This window comes from Papaver somniferum, chromosome 8 (genome assembly GCF_003573695.1).
Source record: "Papaver somniferum cultivar HN1 chromosome 8, ASM357369v1, whole genome shotgun sequence".
NCBI classification, from domain to species: Eukaryota; Viridiplantae; Streptophyta; class Magnoliopsida; order Ranunculales; family Papaveraceae; genus Papaver; species Papaver somniferum.
The window spans coordinates 168,591,227-168,602,287 of record NC_039365.1 but is presented as its reverse complement, the minus strand read 5'-3'; the positions used below and the strand labels follow the sequence as shown (position 1 = coordinate 168,602,287).

The 11,061-nt window shown below is 37.1% G+C and overlaps 1 pseudogene; it reads right to left on the bottom strand.

Moving 5' to 3' along the window:
- Positions 1–747: 747 nt before the first annotated feature.
- LOC113307273 lies at positions 748–847 on the bottom strand (annotated as a pseudogene).
- Positions 848–11,061: the final 10,214 nt, after the last annotated feature.

Sequence of the window (11,061 nt, the reverse complement as noted above, 5' to 3'; positions counted from 1 at the left end):
TCTTAAATTGTAACGAATTCCCTTCCGAAGGATTAAAAGCTGGTATAGAAACAATCTAAGTGGAGTCATCATGCTTTTTGTTTGTTAGAAATCAGTAGGTTTGCTGTGGTGGAGTCAGCCTTGTTTGTGTTTGCATAGAACTTCCCTTCCTTTTAGGATTTTTTTTTTTTTTGTTTTTCTAGTGTATGCCCGAGGTTATTAGAGAGCGGGCTTGGAAAAGAAACACTCTAGGTCGTTTGATTAGTGATAAACCTAGTAGTTCTTCTTGTGAAGGCGGGGAGCTCGAAGACTCTTCTTTTGAGAGCACTGTCTTTGGAAATTTCATCTTTGAAAACTTGACAATTAGTGAAGAACGTACTCTTAGTCCTTTGGTAGTTCCAGAAATGGCAACTTTGAAAGCTTTATTAAACCCAACTAGGACCTCTCGTCCATCTTGTATCAAGTTAGCTGAAACCGAGGCAAATTATGAACTCAAACCTGGGACTTTACAGATGCTCCCAATCTTTTTAGGAAAAGAGAATGAGAACCCCTATTTTCATGTTAGGGAATTTGAGGAAGTTTGTAGTACCCTGAAAATTAAAAACCTTAGTGATGATGTGTTGAAACTTAGGTTATTCCCATTTTCCTTAAAAGATAAAACCAAATCTTGGTTGTATAGTTTGGATTCCGAGTCAATTGAAACCTATGACCAACTTACATCTTCCTTTATACAGAAGTTTTTCCCAAGGCACAAAACATCGTCTATTAGGACACAAATCTGTACTTTTGCTCAACAAGAGGGAGAATCTTTATATAGGTATTTAGAAAGGTTCAATGACTTAATATATCAATGTCCTCATCATGGTTTAGAGATGGTTAGGTTAGTTCAGATCCTCTACGAGGGTTTAAATTATTCAGCAACAACCATGGTTGAGTCCTTATGCACAGGTGGGTTTGAGAATAAAACTGTTGATGAGGCGATGACATTTTTGAATGAAATCTCCGATAAGACCCAACAATGGGAAAATAGTAGGGAACCCCATAAAACAATTCTTCTAAGTAGAGGAAATGTCAATAGGGTAGAAGGATCTTATGAGTCATATGCTAAAATAGCAGCCATAGCCAAAAGGTTAGAAGCCTTAGAATTAGGCCATTCTAGTGGTAATAGTGGTAGAATAGAGCCTTTTTGGGAAGGCCATACTGTTGAGGAGCAAGCCAATGCTCTTTATAACAACACTAGATTCGATAACCGTCAGAAGATTGACCCATATTCAGAAACCTATAACCCTGGCTGGAGAAACCATCCCAACCTTTCTTGGTCTAAGGGTCAGAATCAAGGTCAGTCTAGTAACTCTCAGGTTCCCCCAGGTTTTAGATATACTAAGAATCCTTCAGCTCCGTCACAATTTCAGAACTCTTCGGATAAGAAGATTATGAGTTTAAAAGAGTCTCTTGCTTTGTTAACTCGTAACACTGTGCAGTTTCAGCAATCTGTTGCTCAAGGTTTAGAAGAAAATAAGAGAATAGGTCAGGCTAACTCTCAGGCTATTTCCGAGTTGAAAACCCAGGTTAGTCAGATAAATGAGTCTTTAAGAGAAAGAGGTAAGTTTCCTAGTCAAACTCAACCCAACCCTAGAGGAATTAATGAAATAGGTGAAATACCATCCGATCATGTTAATGCAATAACAACCCTTAGGAGCGGTAAAACGGTAGACAATAAGGTAGCCATGCCTAGTGGACATACTATAGTTCCACCTTCTACTTCCGAAGAGGAGCCCATAGCTGAGGAAACTGAAACGATTTCTAAGGAGTCCCAAGAAATTCCTGATAGGACTACCTATGTGCCTAGAGCTCCATATCCACATTTGTGAGCCCCAACAAAGAAGGAGTCAACTTTCAACGAGATAATAGAAACATTTAAGAAGGTGAACATCCACATTCCATTATTAGAAGCAATTAGGCAGATGCCCGCTTATGCCAAGTTCCTTAAAGATCTTTGTACACGAAAGCGTAAGCTGAATGTCCATAAGAAAGCCTTTTTAGCTGGTCAAGTAAGTTCAATTCTTCTGAACCAAACACACCCTAAGTATAAGGACCCTGGATGCCCCACCATATCTTGTGTGATTGGTAATCATGTAGTTGATAAGGCATTTCTTGACTTAGGAGATAGTGTTAACTTACTCCAATACCATGTGTATACCCATCTAGGACTTGGTAAGTTGAAACCGACCAAAATGACACTTTAATTAGCTGATAGGTCTGTCAAAGTGTCGTGGTGTCATAGAATATGTTCTTATTGAGGTTGATAGGTTCATATACCCAGTGGATTTTGTTGTTTTAGATACCCAGCCTGTTCAGGACCCAAGTGCTCTAATACCAGTGATTTTAGGTCGCCCATTCTTAGCCACATCTAATGCTGTCATCAATTGTAGAACCGGACTTATGAACATATCTTTTGGTAATATGACTACTGAGCTAAATGTCTTTAATATCATTAATTCTTCTGAGATAGATGATTTAGAAGTGGTGAACATGATTAGCACCCTAGTTCCTGATCCTTTAGCCTGCACTATGTTTTATAATCCATTATTTGATGAACCTTTCAGTGTTTCGGAGGATGTAACCATGGAGAACACCTTAGTTGATGAGCCTATGCTAGAGATTTTCTTTTATAATCCTTTATATGAGGATGTTGTTCGTTTAGATGAACAGTCCCAAAAAGAAGCTAGTATCTGTGCTGACTTTATGGAACCTAGAACCCATCCCATAGATTTTGGTCCATTTGAGGATATTGTTCACCCTAAGTTTGTGGGTAATGATGGCTCTAGTGATCGTCATGTATCCCTAATTAAAGTCCCTAACTTGGGACTCGATCTTTGTGCGTCTAAGATACTACTTGAGTTTCTTCAAACTCTGCTACCCGATCCTCCAGATACTGTCCATGAAGAAACCCGATTCTTAGAGACATGTCATTCGGTTGAACCTGTTTTCCTAGACACTTATATAGAGCCAAAAGAGACACCCAGGATAAATCTAGTTGCCTTGATGAAATCCCTAGATCAAGTTTTGCTCCGTCAGCTCATTTTTTTAATCCAAGATGGTAGTCTTTCTTTTGTGTCTGCTCTATTTGGTTCTGAGGACCCGTAACTATTTCGGCTATTGGTATATGATTTTGGAAGGTGACAATCCTTTTTGAGGTATTTGATGTCCAGCTAAAGACTTTAAACTTAGCACTTCTTGGGAGGTAACCCAATCTCATGCAACACGGTAATATCTTTCCTTAACTCTTTTGCTTCGAGTGGTAAAAATTTCTCCTTATTATGAGAGAAACTTTTTAGTTGCAATAAATAAACTCCAAAGCCTAGAAATTTATGTTTATTAAGGTTGGCACTAACCAATCTAAGTGGATGGGAACATCTTGGTTATAGGAGTTGAGGAACCAATCTGATTAGATGGAAACATCTAAAGAGTCTATTCATAAAAGCACAGAGCTCAGGTGTTAAAATTAAAAAAAAAACATGGTAGTTTCGCCATATCTCGTTGAATCCTAATCCTTCTGTTTTTATTTTTTAAGTGATTTGGTGGGGCACACGATTCAAGTTGTTACCATTACTAGGGTGAAATAGAGCGATTGAGATACCACACAAAAATAGAAAAAATAATATTGAGACCAGACCATCAGACCAACCGGAATAAATTCAATAAAGTCGACCACTGGTGCCCTTGTATATGCCAGTTGTGTTGACCTAGAGTTAGGATTATCACCCGCTGGTTCCCTTGTATATGCCAGCTGTGTTGATATTAGTCAGACCGGTATCTCAGTCCATTAGGATAGGTTCATCTTAGCAGAGGCCTTCAGACAGCTATGGGAAACACTGTCGATTTTTTCTCTTTATCCATCTTAAATCTTTCCATGTGATTGGTTGACTCCGGTTATGATGTCAAGAAACTATCTGAGTAGGGATCTGTCACTTATATATGAATTTTAGTATGCTGAGTGCAAACTCGTGTACACCAATTGGAATTTCGCATTAGGGTACTTCCTCCTATAGTCAATGATTGTATGCCAACCAAAGAGATTCTTTAGTGCCTTCCAAGGTTCTGTGTAGATAGCTAGGGTATGGAGTAATGGTTTTGTGGGTACACCTCTGGTAAAACCTCACGAGACTATATCTCGGTCGCTAGGGCAACCTAGCGAGTTAGGATTTTATTTTTCTAGATTAGTTTTGCTCGAGGACTAGCAAATAATAAGTTTGGGGGTATTTTATAGACACATTTTTGTGTCTAAGTTGTCCTCAATTTTCTATATTGCTGGTACTCGATTTCGTACTTATTATGGTGTTTTATGTGTTTGTAGGGAAATAAACATTTTTGGAAAATTCAGCTCGAAAAGTTGCTCGGGGCACCCGAAGGACATTTTCTATACGGACCCCCACTTTTGATAAGGGACACCCAAGGATATGTGTATCCCAAATTTGTCATTAGCACCCACTGGTTATTTGGCACCCAAGACATTGGATAGGGGCACACCTTCTTCTTACTCGTGAAGAACAATTTTGGAGGGAAATATTTTTTTGAAAACCCGAGTTTTGCTGTTTTGCATTTGGAGAAATTTTAGAGAGATTAAATCGCTGCAGTCAATTGGAATGATCCTGTTACACTTATACAGGACTGGTAGGTCCATCTGTTTCGAATATATTGGGCTGAATCACAGGGTTTTGAGGAAACAGGGGTGTGTTTATTCTCGGGATTTCTTGTTGTTTTGGGAAAGATTATATGTGTCTGAAGCGTGTTGAATCAATTATACTGCGTGTAAGATCATGTTTGGAGTGTTTCTGCATCATTTCAGCGCGTGAAGAGTTAATTCAGGGAAGAAAATATCCGAAGAATATTTTTTTCTTCAAGCCGAGTATTGGAGAATTTGATGAAGTTATGACGAGATATTTCGGTGCTGGAAGGCTATATAAGTGTCTTAGGATTAGTACGAAGGGAGACAGAGAGTTTGGGAAGGATTTGGAACATCACAGAGGCGAAATACGATCACCAGAGAAACCTGCTGCTGCTGCTGCCATTGAAGAACACGAAAAACATAAGACCTCAGGAAGCAGTCTTATTTTGCTATAATATTTGCGACTGTTCAGTGACAGTCTTAGAGCTACAGTAACAGTGACACATCCTCTGTATCGTTCTTTAGTTTGTAACAAATATAATTGTTACAAAGCCGGTTTTGAATTATTTCTCCCTTTTCATCATTTGTAAACCATTTTTGAGCAATGAAATCGAATTTTGAGTGTGTTTCCATCATGATGAGCTAGACCCAATCCTTGGGGCGACGGAGGAAGCTATCTTTCCAATGAAAAAGTGGTAATTCTTAATTATTTAATTTGTGTAATTTTTATTTATGATTATTTGACTAGATTGAAAATAGATTTTATGATTTTTGTTAAACAATTGTATTTTCTTTTGATGAAACATACTTAGCCTAGGGTTTTGATGTCTCATGCTTTGGATTAACATTTGTTGTTTCTAAAAATCTACTTTTACAATAGTTGAGAATCAATTTGAACGTGTGAAATTGCATGATTATAATTAGTATCACTTTGGAATTGGTAAATAGCGGAATCCTAGCCCCAGTCTCTCCATAATTATCACAACACTTTTTATTCGAGTTTGTTATTTTTATTTATAAAAATTAAGTCTAAAAAAGCTGCTTTCACAAGTCTTGAACGAACCATTACTTACCACTTCTACAACCACTGTAAAAATATCACCAGTGTTTCCACAACAATACTTATGTCCATCATTGGTTATGTAATCTAAACTCTCATTCCAACCATTGAAACATTCTTAGAGGACCTTATGTAGTTGTTACACTATTTCTCGTCAAAGAAATTCTCAAAGTGATTGAAACATATCATGACTTTCGTCACTAGGTAAAGATAAACATGATCGAAGCGAAACGCTTACCAACACATATTTCGAGATATAGATAGGCGAGGTGTACTCGGCTCGAAATACCAAATGTGTATAATCTAAGTCTATATATAACATACGACGTTTTGTCTCAAGAAGTAGGAGATAGAGTAGATAGACTTTTGAGTGACAGATAAGTTCAAGTCTTCACATACCTTTTTTTCGAGAAGTTCCACCGGTTCCTTGAGTAGTTCTTCTTATTGTATGATGAATCGCCATGAAGTCCTTGATCTCAACTACACTTTCTATCCTAGTCCGAGACTAGAAATCAAGACTTATAGTTTTGATCACTAACTTATAGTTCGACCGAGAAATGCTCTAACAAGACTCAATCAAGGAAAATACATCCAAGAGTTATATATCAATTTTTCAAATCAATCTGCAATCGAACAGATAGAAATCTGTGAGCCGGACTAATATGAGAAATAACTTGGATGGTACCAAAGACCAATATCCAAGTGTCAATAAATTTATATCAACAACCAAATATTGGATTATCTAATTGATTGAACTACACACAACTTGTGATATTTCAATTATATAAAACTATAATGCGGAAAAGAAATAACACAGACACCAGAAATTTTGTTAACGAGGAAACCGCAAATGCAGAAAAACCCCCGGACCTAGTCCAGATTTGAACACCACAATGTATTAAGACGCTACGGACTCTAGCCTACTACCAATTAACTTCGGACTGGAATGTAGTTGAGCCCTAACCATTCTCACACTGATTAAGGTACAATCGCGTTTCTTACGCGTCTTGAACCACACAAGATTCTGCGTACTTGATTCCCTTAGCTGATCTCACCCACAATTAAGAGTTTCTACGACCCAAAGTCGAAGACTTGATACATCGGACTAATATTCCCGAAGGAAAGCCTAGTAATATCAATCACAATAATCTTAATCGTATGGAAGCGAAACAAGATATTGTGGAATCATAAACGATGATACGAAGATGTTTGTGACTACTTTTTATCTTACCTATCGGAGATTAAATCTCGAGCAAATCTTAAAAAAAATAGTACTCAATACGATAGAACAAAGTAAGATCAGAACAGGCAACTACATAGGAAATAATTGGGTATGGCTTCAGAATCCCAATGAAGTCTTTAAGTCGTTAACTTATAATGGTTTTAGGAAAAACCTAGGTTAAAGAAGAATCGACTCTGGTCGCAACTAGTTTCACACAGGAGGTGTGGGGATTAGGTTTCCCAGTTGCTAGAGTTTTCCCTTATATAGTCTTCAAATAATGGTTTGCAATCAATGTCACCTCGGTAATAAAGCATTCAATATTCACCTTTAGATGAAAACCCGATTAGAGTCAAGATAATATATTTCAACCGTTAGATCGAACTTAGCTTGTTATACACAAATGAAATGTGACTTCATTTAAGTATGAGTAACCGTACCCAAACGTGTGCACACAGTTGGCTCAACAATAGTTAACCGAAATTAGCCATATGAACACTTTCATATCAACATTGTTCATCTTAATCACAACTAGTTCAAATGACTCAAATGAAACTAGTTATGGAGTTAGTTCAATTGTTTATATTCTTATAGAAGTATACAAGACAAAGGTTGAAGTAAAATCAATTTTGATTCACTTGAATCAATTCATGAACATCATAGCCACGTTTTGCAAAAGATTGCATTCCTTAATATATAAATGTATAAGTTCATGAAAAACCGATTTTAGAACTTAACCCACTCAAGTATGCAAACGGGTATGCATACCTAAGTGGCCGAACGTAGTTTGGGTTCGCCAGTATGCGAACGGGTACGCATACCTCCAAACTCAGTTGAATTCCCGGACTTGAACTTTACCCCGGTACGCATTCAGGTATGCATACTAAGTTCCCGGAATTCAACATACAAACTAGTACGCATACGGGAATGCATACTATGATTCCCGGATTTTGAATAACTTGCAATAGTTAGCATACAAGTACGCATACTGTACTATATTCAATCAATGCTTAATCATTCTAAATTCCATCTTGATCACTGAAACATTCTTGGAAGTCGGGAATAACTGTCTCACACAAACTATTAGCTTCAAAGAAATTTTCAAGTGATCTATAGATCAGTACGAAACATTCCGAGTCTACATTAAATGACTGTCTCACACAAATCATGTAAGATGTTACCAGGTGATTTTCACATGATCATCTTTTGACTTTCGCCAAGAATATAAGATAAACTTGGTTAAAGCGAATGCTTACCAACACATTTTTCGAGAAATACGTAAGCGAGTTAAACTCAACTCGAAATATCAAATGTATATAATCTAAAGTCTATATATCTATGCGAATTCCTCAATAGGAGATAGAATAGAAATAAACTTCTGAGTGATAGATGAGTTCAAGTCTCCACATACCTTTTGTTGATAAAGTTCCACAAGCTCCCAAGTTCTTCGTATTCAATCGATGAACGCCGTGAAGTCTGAATCTCAACTATACATTCTATCCTAATCCGAGACATAGCTATAAGTAGACTAGAAATCAAGACTTATATTTTTGGCAACTAAAAACTTGACAACAATATTCGCTTGCGAGTTCGACCGAGCAGTGCTCTGACCAAATTGTTTTTATTGTTTGGGGAAATCAAAAATATAGTTTATTCAGTATGAGGTTTGAAAACAATTAGTTGAGATTGAAAAGTAGCTTTTGAAGTTGTGGTCATGATTTTGATTTGAGAATTTGTTTTGAAAAGTTTATGAAGCAAAGGTGAAGGAGTCGTTAAATTTTGTCTTCTGTTGTTCAAATATATCATCTATGATGATGATGGTTATAGGGTTTTTGTTATATAACTTCCCAGAGATGATAGATGAATTGGGGCGCAAACTGGATCTACTATACTTTTTATAAGGGCTAGAGATGCCCAAAATCTTTAGGGTTACATTTTCATATGATCTGACGGATGAAACGTATTTGGGACTGGCTGTACTTTTTTGACCGGCACTTCTAGCGTAGACGGTTGTGATTAAGCCAAGGTACACGTGAGCGGTTAAAATTGATGAAGCATAATTTTGAGTGTGGTTAAAATTGATACATGCAGCGTAATTTTGAGTTGCTCGACAAGTGCCAGTCATAAATTACATGGGATAATACGTACCCGTGAATAGTAAGGAAGCTGCCGTAAGTCAAAGGATTTCTTTACATGGCCAAAAAGTTGCTTCGTGGCTTAAAATTTAACATGCCATGCAAATTTCGCATTTTGGCCCATTATATGCCCAGTTACGTAAATTATCTTGTACAAAAATCTACCATCTATATGACCTTATGTAGGTTGATCTATAATGGCCATGTTGATCTGCCTCATAGTTTAAAATTTGAGCAACCCCAAATCTGTAACATGAGCCTCATTTTTTGTTGAGGAGAAACGTTGAGATTGTATTAAAGAAAAAAGTAGTAAGGCCAAGGCCCCATTATAACCATGTTCTATGTAAATACTTACAATGGAGTAGGAGGTGAGTTACAGTTTCTTCATGAGAGGCACATAGGGAGCATAATGTATCTTGTATTTGACCTCCCCTTCTGTTGAGGTTATCCACCGTCGGGATTGCATACCCCATGTTATGGAGGAGAGTTACCATGGACGGCCAAGGCTCACTGAGCTCCTTATGGGTTCCGACGTGATCAAACCCCATGTTGCAGTAACATGAGCCTCATGAAAGAAAAAAAGAAGCCAAAACTTGCATTGTCATCCTATATTTTATCAAATGAGTATGAGTTTATGAATTGTGATCCAAAGTCTTGGGATTAAAATTTGTACAATAATTCAGGACGTGCCGTTATAATAATTTGAGAAACCTGTTATACCGAGTGTTTTTGAGGCATACTAAATGAAGATATCATCTAGGATATCTTTATAAGGGGTGTTTGTCCATTTCCTCAAAATTACTAGACTATCCTTTAATTAGATTAAATACATAAACAGTCTTTGACCAAATTAAACCCTAGACAAAAACTAAATCAACCTTCATTCTTTCTTTTTTACATTCTTTCTTTTTCATTCATTCTTCTTCTTCATTTCTACGCCGAACCCACTCCATAAACCCTCTCCAAACTAGAACAATGAAAACGAAACGCTGCGCTAGAGATATACTTCCAGAGATTCATGTTGGACTACAATACAATCAAGCAAGTTCTAGGGAAAGTGAAGAACAAATCAAATTGAGGGGCGTTGATTCATAAAATCCAGATTCGAATAAACCATAATGTATATTAGAAGGTATTTATACAAACCCATCTTGATTTTAACTGTTCTTACTCTTTTTGATCGATAGAATATGATTTCTTAGTTGAAATTAGGATTTTCAGAATTGGGTTCGGCCCAAATATTTGCGACAAAATAGGACGAACCTAGGTTTGTTCTTTTTTTTTTTTGCTTTGTGGAAGAACAGTTCGTCCCAAATTTTGGTTCCCATTTTGAGACGAACTTAGAGTATTTTGAAGTTCGTCACATTCGATTGCACTTTATTTTAAGCCGAACCATGATTGCCAATAGAGCTTCTCAGGTATAAAATTGATGTAGGAAGGGATGTTGTGCTATCAGTACTTTGATCTTCCATGGCTATTGGGAGATAGTTTTCAACCTGATTTCACACTGTGTACTCTTGGTATAAATGATGATGGTGATACAAAGTTGTTGTACTCTGTTTCATTGTAGTTTCGTTTTGTGTAAATAATTGGTTGTAGTCTTGGTTTTAAAAGTTGCTAAAAGATCTTAATATGCAAGTTATTTTTGTTTTATAATTTTTCAATGCTGAAATGAGATTGATTGTAGTATTAGGTTTCTGGTAACATGAGCTGAAATGGGTAAAATGACCAAGAAAGTCAGTTGCAAACAGACGACATCAGTGACTGAGCAACAAGGTTTATGCAACGAATTGCAAGAGATCATTCGCGTAGGTCAATCCGTCAGTGCAAAGAAAAAGTCGATGAAGAGAACCCGGCAAGAACCCGGAGGTTCAAGTGGAGGTGGTAATGTATCCGATACCAATGATGAACGTGAAGGCCGTGAAAACGATCATGGTGGCAGTAAAAGAGGTCGTGGAGGTGGTAGCCGAGGTGGTGGTGTATGAATATGTTTTGTTAT